The sequence below is a fragment of the Mus musculus genome, chromosome 7 (assembly GCF_000001635.26).
Source record: "Mus musculus strain C57BL/6J chromosome 7, GRCm38.p6 C57BL/6J".
In the NCBI taxonomy this organism is placed as follows: Eukaryota; Metazoa; Chordata; class Mammalia; order Rodentia; family Muridae; genus Mus; species Mus musculus.
In genome coordinates, this window is record NC_000073.6 from 106,421,034 (window position 1) to 106,442,389 (window position 21,356).

Sequence of the window (21,356 nt, forward strand, 5' to 3'; positions counted from 1 at the left end):
ATATCTTATGGTTAAGTTGTGCAAAAACAAACTCAGCCAGTGCAAGAAGTATTGTTTGAAGGATGCCTCTTCATATTCTTGAAGGATATCCAGGAAAGAATGCATTACATCATTGAGATTAGAGACTTTTTTTTATCGTATTCTTTGTTTCTGTGTATGAATCTCACTTTTATGTTGTTCAATGCTCTGATTACCTTTTTCTGTTAGATGATAGAGTTCTTTGTCTTTTTTACACCAAATATGCCAGAGTTTTCCCTGAAGGGGAAGTAAATTTTCCTTTATCTTTGATAATTTCCAGTCTGCTAGTAGAGCCATTATAATTTCAGCCTTTTCTTTGGCTGCCTTGCAGACTCTCTGGTCTTCATCAACTAGAAATCCTTGTTTACTAGTCAACTCTGAACAGTCTTCTATGCTGAGAGAAGTTTCAGAGAATCCCAGTAAATGTTTGATGGCATTTGTGAGTACCTCTGTTAATTCTGCCTCATTTCTATTCTTGATGCCAATTCTCATTTTTTTACCAGAATTATTTGTGTCAACCTTTTCTTTGTCATCAATCAAGCAGATCAAAGGTCTTGGTGATTGGCAGAGGTGTCTGACAAACTTTTGGTTTTCTTTATTGTTATCAGAAGCTGACATGAGGATCACAATGAGAGAAGAGACATCTTGGAGGAATTTTAGTTGTTTTCTATGTTTCTTGGCATCTCCATGAAGATTGGTGAATGTCAGACACTTATCAAATATGTCATCATCAAGGCCTCCAGGGCAGAACCAGCATATTTCCACCACTCCCCCCCATCAGGAGACAATGTTTGTTGCTTCCTCTGCAGTGTCTGTGAAAAAACACATCATGTTTACTTTTACTGAGAAGAGAGTTCATGATCTGAGATTTGGAAGCAGAGAGGCCATTTCCAACTCTAATGAAGGACACAATGGGGGTAGAAATACTACACATCTGCTGATCCTTGTGACTGTAGCTCTTGTCCTGTGGTGACTCACCTAATTCTTGCCAACTCCTCCTAATTTGTCTGAGAGACCAGAGAAGGAATTCCATTTCAGAAGTGTTGGGATTTGGTACCACAAGAGGGAGTGCATATTGACAAATGGAAAGTTTGGACAAAATATATTGCCTGGTAAGATCATCTGCACAGTGAAAAATGGCCATCTGGATATCTATTGGGTGAATGTGGGGCTGTGACTTTTTGGCTAATGACATCATGATGTCATCACTGTCTTCAAAGGACTCTTCATATGGATCAAAAGCCTCATTTTTCTGACAGAAGGAATTGTTAGAGACATGGTCTTCTTCATCTTTGAAGGTCATTTTTCTCAACCTGCAATCCAACATCAGTAGTTTTTGTAGGAAATAGTAAGGAAGTTCCTGTTCAGATGTTGGCTGGGACTTGTGTACAGATGTTTTGTAGATCATATGGAAGTCAGCTCTGCTCATCCTTTTTGGATAAAAATGTTCTAATCCTAGTCACTGGAGTAAGTCCAGGAAAGGTCCCACTTCTAACATTTGCTTTGTGTTGTTCTCATGATTTTGTTGATTATAAGTCTGTTTTCTTTTAGGATAGAGCCATTGCAACTGTTTTTTCATCTGTAACGATGAAGTTGTGGCTTTATAGTCTCCATCATGGAGTCTACACACCTGTGCATTAATAAATTGAGTTATATAAGTGGCAGCTTTTTTCAGAACATTGACTGTGCTTAGTAGAAAATTCTGCAATTGCCAGTCTGTGAAAAACATATAAATCCAAATGGCATAATTTTTAATTTTTTGATGCAGTGTTTGCATGGAACTATCAGTGTCTTCAGTCTTCCCTCATAATCAGAAACCTCTTGGGATTTCATATTCTTTTTAAAAAGTCTAATTTCTTGCCCAGTATTGTACACATATTCTTCATCCTGTATTTGATCAGAAAGGCTAGTCAGTGCAGTGTAGTTGTTTTTCAAACATTTAGCCACTTGAAGGGGGTCCTTAAAATCACTTCTGTGGCTGTTGAGGATGATGTCCCAAATGGGCACCAAGTGAAGTTCCTTGTCAATGACAGACCAGGTTTTGTTGCTTGTGAGAAGGCTAGCTGTCCATTGGACAATTCCACTTGCTTCTGCTGGTCCACCTGTCTGGGATACAGAAACTTGCACACTGATTTGGAGCTGTTGATTAGTTGCATTCTGGCAGGATGTTACTGAATATGAATCTGATGTTTTCATCCTTGCTCCAACTTCAACTCCAAAGCCATTATAGCTCTCCCTTATGTAACTATCTAAGGCCTCTGCTGCCTGTTGCTTCACATAATCCAGCTGGCCAATTTTGAAACCCTCTGAAATGGCCTTCCAGCAGTAGATTCCCCCAAGGTGAAAAGGGCCTTGATTAGCATGAGAACCAAATCTGTTGAAGAAATTCTCCGTCCTGTTTCTCAGTGAGAGGGATGTATTTGGTCCTTCAGTGTGTTCCAGTTGTTCTTCAATGAATTTCAATTCCTTGAGAGCAGCTATGGAGAGCTGGAGCTTATCAGTTTGAAAGTGGAAGGAGGCCAGGAGCACATAGCTATACTTTGCTGAACAGAAATAAGAATTGTCTGAGTATGACTGGTAGGTGTCTTTCCATTCTGAATGTTTGCTTTGCTTGATATCAAATTCTGAACTAAACCCCCAGAGTCCATCCTTGATTGATACAATTGCTCCAAATCCTAGCTTCTCCACAGCTTCAGTGAACATGGATTCTGCTTGAGAAGATGTGAATTCTTTAGCTTCCATCCTTTTTCCTTGTTCAGGTCCAAAGAGGAAGAATTTCTTGGGGACCCTGAGAAGCTCTTCTCTCCTTGCCACTAAGTCCTTTTGGTGGCTTATAAATCCCCTGCAGGGCCAGCCCTCCAGATGCTCATCTTACCAGGTCTCCATCTGAGAGGTTTGGTCTGTGAGCCAGGGTCTGTTCCATGTGACTGAGATGTCTCTCCATTATTTCAGTGATGTCTTTTAGGAACACTTCAGCCATTGGCCAGCATTCCTCAGGGATCTCCATTGCTTGTCTCAGCTCTGCTTCTTTTTTCCTCACTGCCTCTTCCTCTCTGTGCTTCCCTTCTGACTGAAAGGCCCTCAAAGCCTGCAGTGCCTGTCCTGCCTGCCTCTGCCTGCTCTTTATCATCTCCCCTGGAGTCTCCTGCAGCTCTGCAACACTATTTGGCTGTGAGAGGTCCAGCAGCTTCTCTAGAGCCTTTTTCTCCCATGTGTGTTGTGTCTGTGACTTCAGCTTCTGGAGGTCTCTTTTGTCCAAATATTGCAAGGCCTGGGCAGAGGTCACACCCAGGTCTTCCTGAAGCTTAGGCAGCCAGTAGTCAACAGACAGTCCCACGTCATTCAGCATCTCCTGGAGATCATGTCTTCTTCTGCTTCTGGACTGAGGCTTGTCATGAAAATTCTCTGCTGTGTTCATGACTGTGTGAAGAACAGGCACTTAGTTAAAATCTTACTCTTCGTAAGCATTTATTTCTTGGCCAATAGAATGAGTGTCTCAAGTCTTTAAGTCTGAAGGAACTCCTCATCCCTACCTTTAATTTTGAACTTTGTATTTTCATTAGTATCTTTGTCACATTACTGTCCACATTTGTACTAAGTGTAGTCAGTGCATCTAGTTGCCATTGTGAGGTATGGTGCTATAGACTGGGTTTAACACTTCATTCTCCATAAACTCCATGGTATGACAATCAGCAAAGCAATGGTTGAAATGTTAAAATGTTAAAATTTTCTTGTTACATCTTAAAGACTTGTTCCATTATTTCTTTAGCTATTCTATGTTAGTTTCCATGAAACTTATATCCACGCTATTCCTAATTTTTGTCACTTCATTTTAAATCATTCAGTATTGATTTTGTCTTTCATGCTTCTAAAAGCACATTTATCTTGGCTAATACTTGTTTATTTGTGGTTTCTCATCTTGCTCTTTGATATATTATTTTTCTATTAATTACACAGCTTCCAATGCACTGGAGCCAGACATGTTTGTATATGTGTATTCTAATCCACTAGTCTATTAATAGCATTTCCTCAGTGTTATTCCCACATTTTCACACACACACACACACACACACACACACACACACACACTCACACACCCCACACACACCCTCAGGCAATTTACCCAAAAATAAAATGAGGTAGCTCATGCATCAGTTGCACCTATTATGTTTCTAATTCTCCTACAATTATTGTCGTATTCAAAGGCACCCTCATATTGACAAATAATTATAATATTTATCTGCTCTTTCACTTAGTGTAAATTTGGTACCCAAAGGCTTTCAAACGACTTCTCAAATCTCTGTTTAATCTAATTACCTTTTCAGCTCTATCATTTTGCCTTCATACACATTTATTGTAATGGCTATAATAGGTATTATATCTGATGTTTGTTCTTTTCTACTCTTCAGTTTTTATTTTGAAATAATTTGGCATTCAACATTATCATCGTGTGAATATCAAACTTTGTAAAGCTGCTTTACCTGTATACTGCATCTATATGTACCACCACTGGTGAGATCTTTGTAAGTATTTAGGAAAGAAAGGCCAGATAAAGAGATTTCTAGTTAGTGCTCCCAGGTTCTCATCACCAAGAGAAAATAATTTAGACATATGGAACAAACATTGTATACCAAGCAAAGGAGGATTTGTACACAAAATTATACAGCAAAGAGTGACTGGGAGGTTCTTAAATAGGAGTTGAACTGCACAGGCTTTTTAATTGCATGGTTATCAACTGCAGAGGATACTTATTAAGGCTACATATTTGACTGTAGATTATTTTTTATTTGGATGACTTAACAAAAATTTTCATTTTTTTCATATCAGAATGTAGATTAGAATGTAAGACATGTCTTTGATTTGATTTCCTTATACCATAAAACCCAGTTTTGTGATTACTGATCTCATGACTAGATGTTGTATGAAAATTTCCTGCCTTGTACACAATCTGCCTTGGTTTTATTTATGTTAAGGCCAGTGTGTATATATATATATATATATATATATATATATATATATATATACACATATACATACATACATACATACATACATACATATATAATGGTTGTGACATACATACATACATACATATATAATGGTTGTGAGCCACCATGAGATTGCGAGATTGCTGGGTATTGAACTCAGGACCTCTGGAAGAGCAGTCAGTGCTCTTAAATACTAAACCATTTTTTCAGCCCCAGGTAAGGCCAGTCTTATGAAGAAGCAAATAAGTTTCCTAAATTGTGTCAGTATGGAGGAATAGAATGAAGATCTTAGAAGTATTGGATATATAGGTGGCAATGAGCACAGATTTGGGCCATGTGCTTAGTATTAACAAGGTTCCAGGTTTAATACCCAGAACAAACAAAGATAAAAAATATGAAATTATAATCTGAAATGTAATATTTTATATTAATCAACAATGAGTAAATTTTCAAAACACCAGTGAATTACATGACATATTTAAGAAGATATGACACTAAGTTGAAAACACTTAAAAAAAATATATCATACTTCTCAATTGCTTCTCTGGAGCTATCATAACTTTACTTCCAAATCATTATTGAGATATTACATAAAAGGAAATCTGCAAACAAATATCTCTTATATCTCAGAAACCATTATTATCATATAAAATTCAACAATACATAATAGACTCTGCCCCAGGAGCATTGCAGGTATGACTGCTGTGGCACATGTGTGTCAGAAGGTGGCAGAGAGGAGAGAGGCTATGTCTATGCTCCACTCACTGTTCTGATAGTTAAACATCTGAATCATCTGTAGCCTAACATTTCCTGAAAATAGCCTGAGACACCCACCAGTTCTGCACAGGCCCAAATGGGGTCCCCGGAGAGGGAGCAAGATGGAGACTTGAAGAACACTGCTTGGGATTGTGGGACCCAAACAGGAGTGAGCTTGAGACAGATGACTCACATGGGGCCACTTGGGTGGGCTGGGTGAGGTGTGAGTCCTAGACAACTACCAGACTAGCACCATGGGGCTTGAACAGGAAGTACTTGAGATCATCACTAGTCTGGCATTATGCATGCTTGCAGGTGGACAGACCATGCTCAAGATTACCCCTGCCAGGTACCATAATGCACAAGCAGGGCATAGTGCTCCTGAGATGACCCCAGACACTGAGACCCTGGGTGCCACTAAGAGAAGCAAGTAAGTGGAAAACTGGAAGAGAAAAATAAACAGAAATATAAGGGCACAGTGAAGAAAGGCAGAACTGGAGACTAGAGTGTTGTGAGAAACAGCCTGATGTAAGTAGCCAGTGATACTACCTGGGACTAGGGTAGGGCTCTATCCTGTTCTGCTACCAGGGGCTTTGACTGGGTTTGTAGCCCTGCAGCAGCAGGATCTGTTACTACCAAAACCAAGATAGATGTCTCTGGTCTGGGTTCAGGTAATTTTGAGGTTTGAGGGCTGTGCAGAGCTGGCTCCATTTCTCACCTGGGCATCTTGAATGAGCTGGCTCTGAGGGCATAAGAATAGAGAGCCCCTGGAGTTGCTGGTGAGATGGCCCAAGGATACAAATGTGGGAAAGCTGGCCCTACCACACATCTCCCATGCTGTGGCATAGATGAGGGAAGAGATACTCTCCTCCCCTTAGCCCTCTCACCGCCATTAACAGATGGGAGGCCTGGTCCTGGGGTCATGAGAACAGGAGAGCTGTCCCTGCTCCTTACCAGCTGCAGCACTTGGGAGAGTAGGCCATGTACCTTACCTGTGTAGCACAGAAAAGCTGACCCTGGTGGTAGAGGCATGAGCAAGTCATCCCCAAAGGTATGAATGTGGGAGAGTTGGCCCTGCCTCTTCTTTGCTGTGTGGTAGCATTGGCAAGGGAGAAATCCCCTTTTGTCCTTACCACCAACAGTGGAGGAGAGAGATGACCTTGATGGAGTCATGGATCTGAACCTTGCCCCTCACCTGCTGCAGCACTTTTGATAGCAGGCCCTGTACCTCATCTGGACAGCACAGTAGAGGTGGTCCTGGTAGTAGGGGTGTGGGTGAACTGGCCCTGCAACTTGTCTGCTGTGCAACAGTGTGGATGAGGGAGAGATGCCCTCCTTAACCTTCACCCCTTGCCATTTATGGCAGGCAGAACTGGCACTTGGGTCAGGAGAGCAAGAGAGTTGGGTGTTGCAGAATATTTGATCACACTGAGATTGTATACTGGAAAAACCTGTTTTCAGTTGTGGTATGGCTCAGTCCTAGCACACACCTTTAATCCAAGAGTTTACTGTTTATTGTAAACAACATTAAATAAAGTCAACCATAGGTCAAGAGGCAGAGCAAGCAACCATTTGATAGGGAGTGAATATAGGAACAAAACATAGAGAGTGAGAGGGAGTCAGGAGGACAGATAGAGACAGCTTACAAATGATTTTTTTTCTCTGTTGGGGGTTGCAGTTGCAATGGTAGAAGGTGGGTATGAGGGGATGGGGAAATGAATAGGATTGGGGTGCATGATGTGAAATTCACAAAGAATGAATAAAGTACACACACACACACACACACACACACACACACGTGCGTGCGCGCGCACACACACAGAGAGTAGAATTTTTGATCATGGCCTACTGAGCTTTACCTAGGTATGGAGAGCTGGCTTAATAGGTGAACAATAATGAACATATTTCATATCAGTACTCTAAAGAAGAAAATCACATGATTATGTCCATCAGCTAAGAAAGTATTTTAACCAAATTCAACACTTAATCCTGATTTAAAAATCTAAGCATATTGAAAAAGAGAGGACAATATTTAATTTGATAAAAAGCATATGCGAAAAAACCCCAAATAGGTAGCAGATAACATTTAATATTGAGAAATCAGAGGTTTTGTGTTAAGATTAGGAACAAAGCAAGGGTTTTTTTTTTCTCTTCACTCTTATTCAATACCCAACTTGAATTCATAGGTAGTCAATAAGGTAATAAAAGCAAATAAAATCTCTATATAGGAAAGTGTAGCTAAAAATAATATTACTTTCATTCACAGATAAAATAAGTTAAAATAAGACCCAGGATCACACAGGTCGCAGAAGCAGCAGAACAGCTGGGACAGGGTCCTTCAGTCCTACATCTGTACCCAGGACTCTATGCAATTCCGCAGCACTCTATGCAATGGCTTTGCCAGGGGAGAGCTTTCTCCAGGGAGTGCTGACACAGGCTTACAGACTCACAGGAGGAACTAGCTCTATCAAGAGACAACAAGAACATATAACACCAGAGATTACGAGATAGTGAAAGTCAAATGCAAGAATCTTACCAACAGAAACCAAGACTACTTTGCATAATCAGAACCAAGTACTCTCACCACAGCATGACCTGGATACCCCAACACAATGGAAAAGCAAGGTTCAGATTTAAAATCATATCTCATGATGCTTGTATTTTAAGAAGGACATAAATCACTCAAGGAAATACAGGAGAACACAGGTAAATAGGTAGAAGCCCTTAAAGAGGAAACACAAAAATCCCTTAAAGAATTAGAGGAAAACACAACCAAACAGGTGAAGGAATTGAGCAAAACCATCCAGGATCAAAAAATGGAAATAAAAACAATGAAGAAATCACAATGGGAAACAAATCTGGAGATAGAAAAACTATGAAAGGAATCAGGAGCCATAGATGCAAGAATCACCAACAGAATACAACAGCTGGAAGAGAGAATCTCAGGTGTGGAAGATTCCATAAAGAACATTAAAACAACAAGAAAATGCAAAATGCCAAAAGATCCTAACCCAAAACATCCAGGAAATCTAGGACAAAATGAGAAGGCCAAACCTAAGCATAATAGGTATAGATGAGAAGAAAGATTTCAAACTTAAGGAGCCAAAGAATATCTCCAACAAAATTATAGAAGAAAACTTCCCTAACCTAAAGAAAGAGATGCCCATGAACATACAAGAGGCCTACAGAACTCAAATAGATTGGACCAGAAAAGAAACTCCTCCCATCACCGAACAATTAAAACACCAAATGTACAAAACAAAGAAAGAATATTAAAAGCAGTAAGGGAAAAAGGTCAAGTAACATATAAAGGCAGACGTGTTAGAATTGCACCAGACTTCTCACGAGAGACTATGAAAGAAAGAAGATCCTGGGCAGATGTCATACAGCCCCTAAGAGAACACAAATGCAAGCCCAGGCTACTCTACCCAGGAAAACTCTCAATTACCATAGATGGAGAAACCAAGGTATTCCATGACAAAACGAAGGTTACACAATATCTTTCCATGAATCCAGCCCTGCAAAGGCTAATGAAGGGAAAACTCCAACACAAAGAGGGAAACTACACCCTAGGAAAATCATGAAAGTACCACAACAAACCTAAAAGAAGAAAGCCACATGAACAGAGTCCCATTCCTAAAAACAAAAATATCAGGAAGGGACAATCTTTCTTTCCTTAATATTTCTTAATATCAATCAAGTCAATTCCCCAATAAAAAGACATATTCTATCAGACTGGTTATGTAAACAGGACCCAACATTTTGCTGCATACAGGAAATCCACCTCAGTGAAAAAGACAGATACTACCTCAGTGTAAAAGGCCAGAAAACAATTCTCCAAGAAAATGGTCCCAAGAAACAAGCTTGATTAGCCATTCTAATATAGAATAAAATCAACTTTCAACCTAAAGATATCAAAAAAGTCAAGGAGGGATACTTCATACTAATCAAAGGTAAAATATCCCAAAAAGAACTCTCAATTCTGAACATCTGCGGTCCAAATGCAAGGGTATCCACATTCATAAAAGAAACCTTACTAAAGCTCAAAGTACATATTGCATTGCATGAAATAATAGTGATAGACTTCAAATCCTACACTCATCAATGAACAGATAATGGAAATAGAAACTAAACAGAGACACAAAGAAACTAAGAGTTATGAAACAAATGGATTTAAGAGATATCTATAGAACATTTCATTCTAAAACAAAAGGATATACATTATTCTCAGCACCTCATGGTACCTTCTCCAAATTTTCACAAAACAAGGCCCAAGAGATACAAGAAGATTGAAATGATCCCATGCACCCTATCAGATCACCACCGACTAAGGCTGATCTTCAATAACAACATAAATAATAAAAACCCACATACACGTGGAAGCTGAACAACACTATTCAATGATAAATTGGTCAAGGAAGAAATAAAGAAATTAAAGACTTTTTAGAGTTTAATGAAAATGAAGCCACAATATACCCAAACTTTTGGGACACAATGAGAGCATTCCTAAGAGGAAATCTCATAGCTCTGAGTGCGTCCAAAAAGAAACTGGAGAGAGCATACCCTAGCAGATTGACAGGACACCTGAAAGCTCTAGAACAAAAAGAAGCAAATTCACCCAAGAGGAATAGATGGCAGGAAATAATCAAACTCGGGGCTGAAGTCAAACAAAATAACTATACAAAGACTCAACCAAACCAGGAGCTGGTTACTTGAGAAAAATCAACAAAATAGATAAAGCCTTAGTCAGACTCATTAGAGGGCATGGAATCAGTACCCAAATTAACAAAATCAGAAATAAAAAGGGAGACATAACAACAGAATCTCAGGAATTCCAAAAAATCTTCAAATACTATGACAAAAGTCTATATTCAACAAAAGTGTAAAACCTGAATGAAATGGATAATTTTCTAGACAGATACCAGGTACAAAAGTTAAATAAGGATCAGATAAACTATCCAAACAGACCCATATCCCCTAAAGAAATAGAAATACTCATTAATGTCTCCCAACCAAAAAACAGCCCAGAACCAGATGTGTTTAGTACAGAGTTCTATCAGACCTTCAAAGAAGACCTAATACCAATACTCCTCAAACTATTCCACAAAATAAAAAACAGAAGGTACTCTATCCAATTTGTTCTATGAAGCCACAATTTCTCTGATACCTATACCACACAAAGACCCAACAAAGAAAGAGAACTTCAGACAAATGTCCATTGTGACTATAGATGCAAAAATACTTAATAAACTTCTCACAAATCAAATCCAAGAAAACATCAAACGGTCATCAATCATGATCAAGTAGGCTTCATCCCCTGAATGCAGAGATGGTTCAACATACTGAAATCCATCAATGTAATCCACAATATAGACAAACTCAAAGGAAAAAGCCACATGATCATCTCATTAGATGATGAGAAACCATTTGACAAATTCAACACCCCTTCATGATAAAAAACTTGGAAAGATCAGGAATTCAAGGCCCATACCTAAACATAGTAAAAGCAATATACAGCAAACCAGTAGCCTACATCAAACAAAATGGATACAAACTTGGATACAATCCCACTAAATCTGGGGCTAGACAAGACTGCCCACTCTTTCCCTATCTATTCAATATAGTATTTGAAATTCTAAGCAGAGCAATTAGACAACAAAAAGAAATCAAAGGGGTACAAATTAAAAAGGAAAAAGTCAAAACATAACTATCTGCAGATGATATGTTGGTACGCATAAATGACCCCCAAAATTCTACCAGAGAAGTCTGAAATCTGACAAACAACTTTATCGAACTAGCTGGATATAATATTTGAAACAAATCAGTGGCCTTCCTCTACACAAAGGATAAACAGGCTGAGAAAGAAATTAGGGAAACAACACCCTTCACAATAGTCACAAATAATATAAAATACCTTGGTGTGAATCTAACTAAGGAAGTGAAAGATCTGTATGATAAGAACTTCAAATCTCTGAAGAAAGTATTCAAAGATGATCTCAGAAGATGTAAAGATCTCCCATGCTCATGGATTTGCAGGATTAATATTGTAAAAATGGCCACCTTGCTGGAAGCAATCTACAGATTCAATGCAATCCCCATCAAAATTCCAACTCAATTCTTCACAGAGTTAGAAAGGGCAATTTGCAAATTCATCTGGAATAACAAAAAACCTAGGATTCAAAAAACTAATCTCAACAATAAAAGAAGCTCTGTAGTAATCACCATGCCTGAACTCAAGCTGTACTACAGAACAATTGTGATAAAAACTGCATGGTACTGGTACAGTGATGGACACGTAGATCAATGAAATAGAATTGAAGATGCAGAAATGAACCCACAAACCTATGATCACTTGATCTTTAACAAAGTAGCTAAAACTATCCAGTGGAAAAAAAGACTGCATTTTCAACAAATGATGCTGGCTCAACTGGCAGTTAACATGTAGAAGAATGTGAATTGATTCATTGTTATCTCCTTGTACAAAGCCCAAGTCCAACTGGATCAAGGACTTACACATAAAACCAGAGACACTGAAAATTATAGAGGACAAAGTGCGAAAGAGCCTTGAACATATCGGCACAGGGGAAAATTTCCTTAATAGAACACCAATGGCCTGTGCTGTAAGATCAAGAATTGACAAATGGGAATTTATAAAATTGAAAAGCTTTTGTAAGGCAAATGACACTGTCAATAAGAGAAAAAGGCAACCAACAGATCAGGAAAAGACCTTTACTAATCCTAAACCCAATAGAGAGATAATATTCAACATGTACAAAGAACTCAAGAAGTTAGACTCCAGAGAAACAAATTTTAAAAAAATGGTATACAGAGCTAACCAAAGATCTCTCAATTGAGAAATACTGAATGGCTGAGAAGCACTTAAACAAATGTTCAACATCCTCAGCCATCTGAGAAATGCAAATCAAAATAACCCTGAGATTCCACCTCACACCAATTAAAATGACTAAGATCAAAACTCAGGTGACAGCAGATTCTGGTACAACCACTCTGGGAATGAGTTTGGTGGTTCCTCAGAAAATTGGACATACTACTACTAGAGGATCCAGCAATACCACTCCTGGGCATATACCTAGAAGATGCTCCAACTTGTAATAAGGACTCATGCTCAACTATGTTAACAGCAGCCTCATTTATAATACCCAGAAACTGAAACGAACCCAGATGTCTCTCAACAGAGGAATGGATACAGAAAACATGGTACATTTACACAATAGAGTACTACTCAGCTATTAAAAACAATGAATTCATGAAATTCCTAGGCAAATGGATGGATATGGAGGATCTCATCCTGACTGAGGTAACCCAATCACAAAAGAATACACATGACATGCACTTACTAATCAGTGGATATTAGCTCAGAAACTCAGAATACCCAGGATCCAATTCACAAACCCCATGAAACTTTGGAAGAAGGAAGACCAAAGTGTGGATAATTCGATCCTTCTTAGAAGGGAGAACAAAATAACTATGGAAGGAATTGCAGAGATAAAGTGTGGAGCAGAAACTGATGGAATCATCATCCTGAGACTGCCCCACCTGGGGATCCATCCCATATATAATCACCAAATCCAGACACTATTGTGGATGCCAACAAGATTTTGCTGACAGGACCCTGATATAATTAAAAAATAATAAGTAAATAAATGCTCTTTGTATATCAACAAAAAATAATTGAATGATGCTTCAAGTTAAAAGCCCATTACTATTTAAAGCAGTTAAATGCAAACTTAACAAAACATGTACAAGACTTATATGAAGAAGACTAAAATTCTGATAGAATAGCTTAAAGAATATGTAAACAATGAAGACATACTCCACACTTCATGCTGTTAAAATTCCAATGGCCCTATGGATCTCTAGATGAAAAGAGTCTACAGAATGTATGCATATATAAATTATAAAAATAGATTCATTAGATTTGCTCACGTGGTATGAATAGGGCAGATGTACAATTTTCAACTACGTCCTACAGAGGCTATGAACTAGGTTCACAATCCAGTAAGAATGCTGTTGCACTCTCAGTTTAATGATAAAGCCTTGAAGAGTTGCTGAAATTGAGTACATGTTGAATACCTGGACTCTAATGTCAGCAGTGGCAACAGCAATAGAAACAGTCATTGGGAAAAGAAAGGTAGCTTGTATCTTGCTTCATCTCACTTCTTCATTGGAGCAGTTTATACTGTTAATAATCTCACTCTTATTCAGGGCAGGTGCTTCCTTACTATTCACCGTATGACATGTCAACCCTATCTGAAAAAAATCTTCACAGGCATTCAGTTGCACAAATTCTAGACATCTTCTACCCAGGTATGTAGTCACTGCATATCAATTATCACACTAGTTATTTACAGCTTGATCATTATAGATTCATTATAATCTTAACAAAACTCCCACCAAGTTATTTTCTAAATAACCAACCAAATGAAGTTTATATGAAAGAAGAAAAGGAACAGAACAGCCAGGTCAGTATTAAAAGAGAAAAAGAGATTACTGACACATAAAGGTTTAAGAAAAAGGTACATCAATTCTGTTGCTGATGCTGGCATCTATGGTTCCAGATTTCTTTCCTAGGTTTTCTGTCTCCAGCGTTGCCTCACTTTGGGTTTTCTTTATTGTGTCTACTTCCCTTTTTAGGTCTAGTATGGTTTTGTTCATTTCTATCACCTGTTTGGATGTGTTTTCCTGTTTTTCTATAAGGACTTCTACCTGTTTGATTGTGTTTTCCTGTTTTTCTTTAAGGACTTGTAACTCTTTAAAAGTGTTCTCCTGTATTTCTTTAAGTGAGTTATTAAATTCCTTTTTTATGTCCTCTACCATCATCATGAGATATGCTTTTAAATCCAGGTCTACCTTTTCAGGTGTGTTAGGATGCCCTGGACTGGGCGAAGTGGGAGTTCTGGGTTCTGATGATGGTGAGTGGTCCTGGTTCCTGTTAGTAGGATTCTTACGTTTACCTTTCACCATCTGGCAATCTCTGGAGTTAGTTGTTATAGTTGTCTTTGTTTAGAGATTGTTCCTCTGTTGATTTTGTTACCCTCTATCAGCAGACATGGGAGACTAGCTTTCTCCTCTGAGTTTCAGTGGTCAGATCAGTCTCTGCAGGCAAGCTCTCCTCTTTCAGGGAAGGTGCACAGTTAACTGGTGTTTGGACCTCCTCCTGGCTGAAGATGAAGGCCCAAAACAGGATCTTTCCCAGAAGCTGTGTTGCTTTGGCCAGGAAGGTGGCCGGTTGTCTGGAGCCAAAGATGGCTCCGCCTCAGAAGCTCTGTGGCTCTCGCCTGTCCCAGAAACGGCTGTCCTCTGTATTCCACACCTTCACCCGTGCAGCCTGCCCTCCGCGGAGTCCCGGAGCCAAGGAGGCTCCCGCCGCCAGGGCCTGATGCACAAACCCCTGTGCTCTCACCAGGAAGGTGGCCGGTTGTCTGGAGCCAAAGATGACGCTGCCTAAGAAGCTCTGTGGCTCTCGCCACTATTACTCTGATACCTAAACCACAGAAAGATCCAACAAAGATAGAGAACTTCAGACCAATTTCTCTTATGAATATCGATGCAAAAATCCTTAATAAAATTCTCGCTAACCGAATCCAAGAACACATTAAAGCAATCATCCATCCTGACCAAGTAGGTTTTATTCCAGGGATGCAGGGATGGTTTAATATACGAAAATCCATCAATGTAATCCATTATATAAACAAACTCAAAGACAAAAACCACATGATCATCTCGTTAGATGCAGAAAAAGCATTTGACAAGATCCAACACCCATTCATGATAAAAGTTTTGGAAAGATCAGGAATTCAAAGCCCATACCTAAACATGATAAAAGCAATCTACAGCAAACTAGTAGCCAACATCAAAGTAAATGGAGAGAAGCTGGAAGCAATCCCACTAAAATCAGGGACTAGACAAGGCTGCCCACTTTCTCCCTACCTTTTCAACATAGTACTTGAAGTATTAGCCAGAGCAATTCCAAAACAAAAGGAGATCAAGAGGATACAAATTGGAAAAGAGGAAGTCAAAATATCACTTTTTGCAGATGATATGATAGTATATATAAGTGACCCTAAAAATTCTACCAGAGAACACCTAAACCTGATAAACAGCTTCGGTGAAGTAGCTGGATATAAAATAAACTCAAACAAGTCAATGGCCTTTCTCTATACAAAGAATAAACAGGCTGAGAAAGAAATTAGGGAAACAACACCCTTCTCAATAGCCACAAATAATATAAAATATCTTGGCGTGACTCTAACTAAGGAAGTGAAAGATCTGTATGATAAAAACTTCAAATCTCTGAAGAAAGAAATTAAAGAAGATCTCAGAAGATGGAAAGATCTCCCATGCTCATGGATTGGCAGGATCAACATTGTAAAAATGGCTATCTTGCCAAAAGCAATCTACAGATTCAATGCAATCCCCATCAAAATTCCAACTCAATTCTTCAAGGAATTAGAAGGAGCAATTTGCAAATTCATCTGGGATAACAAAAAACCTAGGATAGCAAAAACTTTTCTCAAGGATAAAAGAACCTCTGGTGGAATCACCATGCCTGACCTAAAGCTTTACTACAGAGCAATTGTGATCAAAACTGCATGGTACTGGTATAGAGACAGACAAGTAGACCAATGGAATAGAATTGAAGACCCAGAAATGAACCCACACACCTATGGTCACTTGATCTTCGACAAGGGAGCTAAAACCATCCAGTGGAAGAAAGACAGCATTTTCAACAATTAGTGCTGGCCCAACTGGTTGTTATCGTGTAGAAGAATGCGAATCGATCCATACTTATCTCCTTGTACTAAGGTCAAATCTAAGTGGATCAAGGAACTTCACATAAAACCAGAGACACTGAAACTTATAGAGGAGAAAGTGGGGAAAAGCCTTGAAGATATGGGCACAGGGGAAAAATTCCTGAACAGAACAGCAATTGCTTGTGCTGTAAGATCGAGAATTGAGAAATGGAACCTAATGAAACTCCAAAGTTTCTGCAAGGCAAAAGACACCGTCAATAAGACAAAAAGACCACCACCAGATTGGGAAAGGATCTTTACCTATCCTAAATCAGATAGGGGACTAATATCAAACATATATAAAGAACTCAAGAAGGTGAACTTCAGAAAATCAAATAACCCCATTAAAAAATGGGGCTCAGAACTGAACAAAGAATTCTCACCTGAGGAATACCGAATGGCAGAGAAGCACCTGAAAAAATGTTCAACATCCTTAATCATCAGGGAAATGCAAATCAAAACAACCCTGAGATTCCACCTCACATCAGTCAGAATGGCTAAGATCAAAAATTCAGGTGACAGTAGATGCTGGCATGGATGTGGAGAAAGAGGAACACTCCTCCATTGTTGGTGGGATTGCAGGCTTTTACAACCACTCTGGAAATCAATCTGGCGGTTCCTCAGAAAATTGGACATAGTACTACCTGAGGATCCAGCAATACCTCTCCTGGGCATATATCCAGAAGATGCTCCAACTGGTAAGAAGGACACATGCTCCACTATGTTCATAGCAGCCTTATTTATAATAGCCAGAAGCTGGAAAGAACCCAGATGCCCCTCAACAGAGGAATGGATACAGAAAATGTGGTACATCTACACAATGGAGTACTACTCAACTATTAAAAGGAATGAATTTATGAAATTCCTAGCCAAATGGATGGACCTGGAGGGCATCATCCTGAGTGAGGTAACACATTCACAAAGGAACTCACACAATATGTACTCACTGATAAGTGGATATTAGCCCAAAACCTAGGATACCCAAGATATAAGATACAATTTCCTAAACACATGAAACTCAAGAAAAATGAAGACTAAAGTGTGGTCACTATGTCCCTCCTTAGAAGTGGGAACAAACTCACCCTTGGAAGGAGTTACAGAGACAAAGTTTGGAGCTGAGATAAAAGAATGGACCATGTAGAGATTGCCATATCCAGGGATCCACCTCATAATCAGCATCCAAACGCTGACACCATTGCATACACTAGCAAGATTTTATCGAAAAGACCGAGATGTAGCTGTCTCTTGTGAGGCTATGCCGGGGCCTAGCAAACACAGAAGTGGATGCTCACAGTCAGCTAATGGATGGATCACAGGGCTCCCAATGGAGGAGCTAGAGAAAGTACCCAAGGAGCTAAAGGGAACTGCAACCCTATAGGTGGAACAACAATATGAACTAACCAGTACCCTGGAGCTCTTGACTCTAGCTGCATATGTATCAAAAGATGGCCTAGTTGGCCATCACTGGAAAGAGAGGCCCATTGGACAATGCAAACTTTATATGCCCCAGTACAGGGGAAAGCCAGGGCCAGGAAGGGGGAGTGGGTGGGTAGGGGAGTGGGGGTGGGTGGGTATGGGGGACTTTTGGTATAGCATTGGAAATGTAAATGAGCTAAATACCTAATACAAAATGGAAAAGAAAAAAATAATCCTTAATATGTAGATGATAATGTAAGATTTTCATCAAGGTTGTGATACATAAAGAATGATAACTATATACACATACACATTTGCAAAATATCTTTGTAGTACTTTTCCATTTCATAATGGGAATTACAGAAGATCCGACCCCACAAACAGTAGAATACATAATGTAGGGATGCTTACTTCATGCAGTTCTTTAAAATGGTTATTTATTTAGTATTGTGAACACAACAAAGTATATCTTGAAGATAAATTTTAACTAACAGTTGTGTCATTAATGCGTAAAAACTATTTGCTACCTGATTGTGTTTTCCTCCATTAAAAGAAACAAAACAGAGCAGCTTTCTCCCTAAGTTTCTTATCTTATAATTTTAAGACCAGAAAGACAAAAACAGAATGAAAGAGAAAGCAGACTCCAGGCCTGCGAACTTACTTTGCCTGAGTTTCAAATACAGTTTCGTGTCGATTTCTTGTTAGGAAGCAAGAGTTTTCTAAATCCTGTTGGCTCAAAGATATATAACACAATAAGTATTATCAAGTAAAATGAAAGATATAAGATACTATGAATACAAAATATATTTTTGTAAAAATTCTAAAAGCATAATTTTAAATGAAAGGGCATTTGATTTGTAGAGTTTAAGGTAAAAGATCATTCTAATAAAGAGATTGGATAAAACTGAAAGTTTATGTGTATCACAAAATGGTTTATAAAAGTTAAAACTTGAAAATAGTATATTGAGTCAGTGAGATAGCTCATTGGGTAAAGGCACCGGAGGACTGAGTTTCGTCCTCAGACCTCAGAACTGGCCTCCACACATATGCTGTGTCTCCCAGATTCCCATCACACACACACACACACACACACACACACACACACACACACACAAGTGTGCACAAGTAAATATGAAAGTATTATAGTTTATAAAACTTGCTTAAAGAGCAAGGATATGTTTTATTAAAATAGCTGTGTATGGTTTCTAATTAGGAAACTCTGTCTTAAAGAAATAAAGGTTTGTTTAAAAATATTTGTCAAGTTTCATTTTAGTGTAATAGAACCAAATTTTATTCATTCATCAATATTGCTGTAACTGAAGCTCTGGTTGTTCAATAATCACAGTTAGAGGCCCAAATCAATGAGGATATAGAAGCTAAAAGAAACATCAATAGTTTGGCCATTGCTCCCAGGTCAACAGATTACCAAGGAGGCAGAGAAAAATAGGATGTCTCTAAGAGTCTTACAGCTTCAGTAAATCAGCTGCCTTCCTAATCCGAGAGGCCAAGGAGTGAGATCTCGAAGATTTGACTATAACTAGTATGTCATATAGATGATTGGAACCATCACAGAGGAAACGTTTTCAATGCTTTCAATGAAAGCCATGTTTACCAAGCTCCTGACCCATCCCAACAAAAGGAGAAATTAAAAGAGCCAACAAAAGAAGGCTCTGAAGAGACAGATTTTAGCATTTAGCTTTCTGAATAGATCACAGGTTAAAGATTCAATTCCTGTTCTGATGTCAGTTCTTGGAGGTGGCATGGACAAAAGTCTGATTTTTCTGTGAGCCTCAGGTTCTAGCAACATGAAAATGTTAAATTCCTATCTGTGGCTTTAGCTTGTTACAGTCTATGAATGCCTCTACTTTTCATTGTTTCTCTTTCTACTCTAGATTTTAAGTCTATTGTACTTATCTGTCTAGCCATTTCACACCATTCACTTACTTGTACCCTTGAAGCCCAGTTCCAGTCTTCAGATTGTTGCTCTAGAGTCTAGTTGGAGGTGGACATGCACCTTCCTCCAGCCTGCCAGGCTGCTGACCATCTGCTGAGGCTCAGATAGGGCTCTATGAGATCAGGGACTGAAATCACACTCAGAATCAGGCACCTCCCTTTTCCTTCCTGTTCACAGGTTTCGTTTTGTTCTAGGGTCTCTTGTAGCTAAATATGGTCTGAGGAAGATTTATGTGAATTTTTGAGGAAAAAAACAACAAAACAAAACCCAAAGCAGTCTAGCTGCCAATCTTAGTAGCTGCCAAGTGGGTGTGGGGTGTGGATAAGAGGAATACTTTCAGAATCAGAACTTTTAAAAACAATAAAGCAGGCAGCCTCAGCAATGGTGTTAACAGGCTTGTGGTCACAGCTTGTGCTTTAACAAGACACATTCTGGCACTTGTCCTTGGTAAAACCACTAAAAGAGCCAAATTAAGCCAAAAAGCAGAAAAAGGGTTGTTTCTTTCTTTCTTTCTTTCTTTCTTTCTTTCTTTCTTTCTTTCTTTCTTTCTTTCTTTCTTTCTTTCTTCCTTCCTTCCTTCCTTCCTTTCTTTCTTTGAGACAGGGTTTCTCTGTATAGCCCTGGCTGTCCTGGAACTCACTTTGTAGACCAGGCTGGCCTCGAACTCAGAAATTCACCTGCCTCTGCCTCCTGAGTGCTAGAATTAAAGGCATGAACCACCATGCCCAGCAGAGAGAATGTTTTCAATAGAAGGAAGAAATGCATAACTAAGCAGTCTGGCCAAGGTGGGGTCCAATGCCTACCATTGCCTCAGCTCCAGCCTCTCCTGTACGGTCACATGAAAGACTGGGTACTTTCCTGAGGGACTATCTTAAAGAGATGTTTGAACTAGAAAGACCTACCCAAGATATGGACAACAAACTTCTGAGGCAACCCAGAAGAAGAGGATGTGGGAGAAGGAAAGATTTGCTTTCAGCTGCCTGCCTTCACTCCTGTTGGAAGTTTAGTTCTTCTGTTGCTGTCACTGTGGCATTACTATGCTGATATTAGAACCCGATTCTTCTGGCTTCTAACATAAACTGAAAAGGCTAGCAGGTCTCCAGGCCTCTAGCAACATATTGGGCCTATTGACACTTATGGACTGACCTACTTACCATGTTCTTAGCCTCTCTGATCTGAGATAGCCATTACTGGATTAGCCAGATTATATCATATGAACCGCCCTTTAATTCACTCTATTGTTTCTGCTCCTCTAATGAATACTGACTTAATATAACACTTGACAACTTATAAATCTTTCTTTGGAAGGCATCCACTGCTTCTGGCTGCAAGTTCCTCATCATGAGCACACCATTCCAGAAACAGAACAAATACATTTTTGTCTTTTCACAGGGTCAGAATTTATTGAAC

General features: G+C 39.1%; 1 non-coding gene and 1 pseudogene across 2 annotated transcripts; one reads left to right on the top strand and one right to left on the bottom strand.

The window, feature by feature from the left end:
• Positions 1–516: 516 nt before the first annotated feature.
• Positions 517–20,040, bottom strand: Gm4759 (predicted gene 4759; annotated as a pseudogene). The gene is made up of 3 exons (NR_003967.2): positions 19,937–20,040; positions 18,654–18,718; positions 517–3,438 (listed from the first exon to the last, which is right to left on the bottom strand). The product of NR_003967.2 is annotated as a predicted gene 4759 (transcript).
• Gm22372 lies at positions 5,679–5,814 on the top strand. Its single transcript, XR_003947178.1, has one exon. It is a non-coding gene; the product is annotated as a small nucleolar RNA SNORA17 (small nucleolar RNA).
• Positions 20,041–21,356: the final 1,316 nt, after the last annotated feature.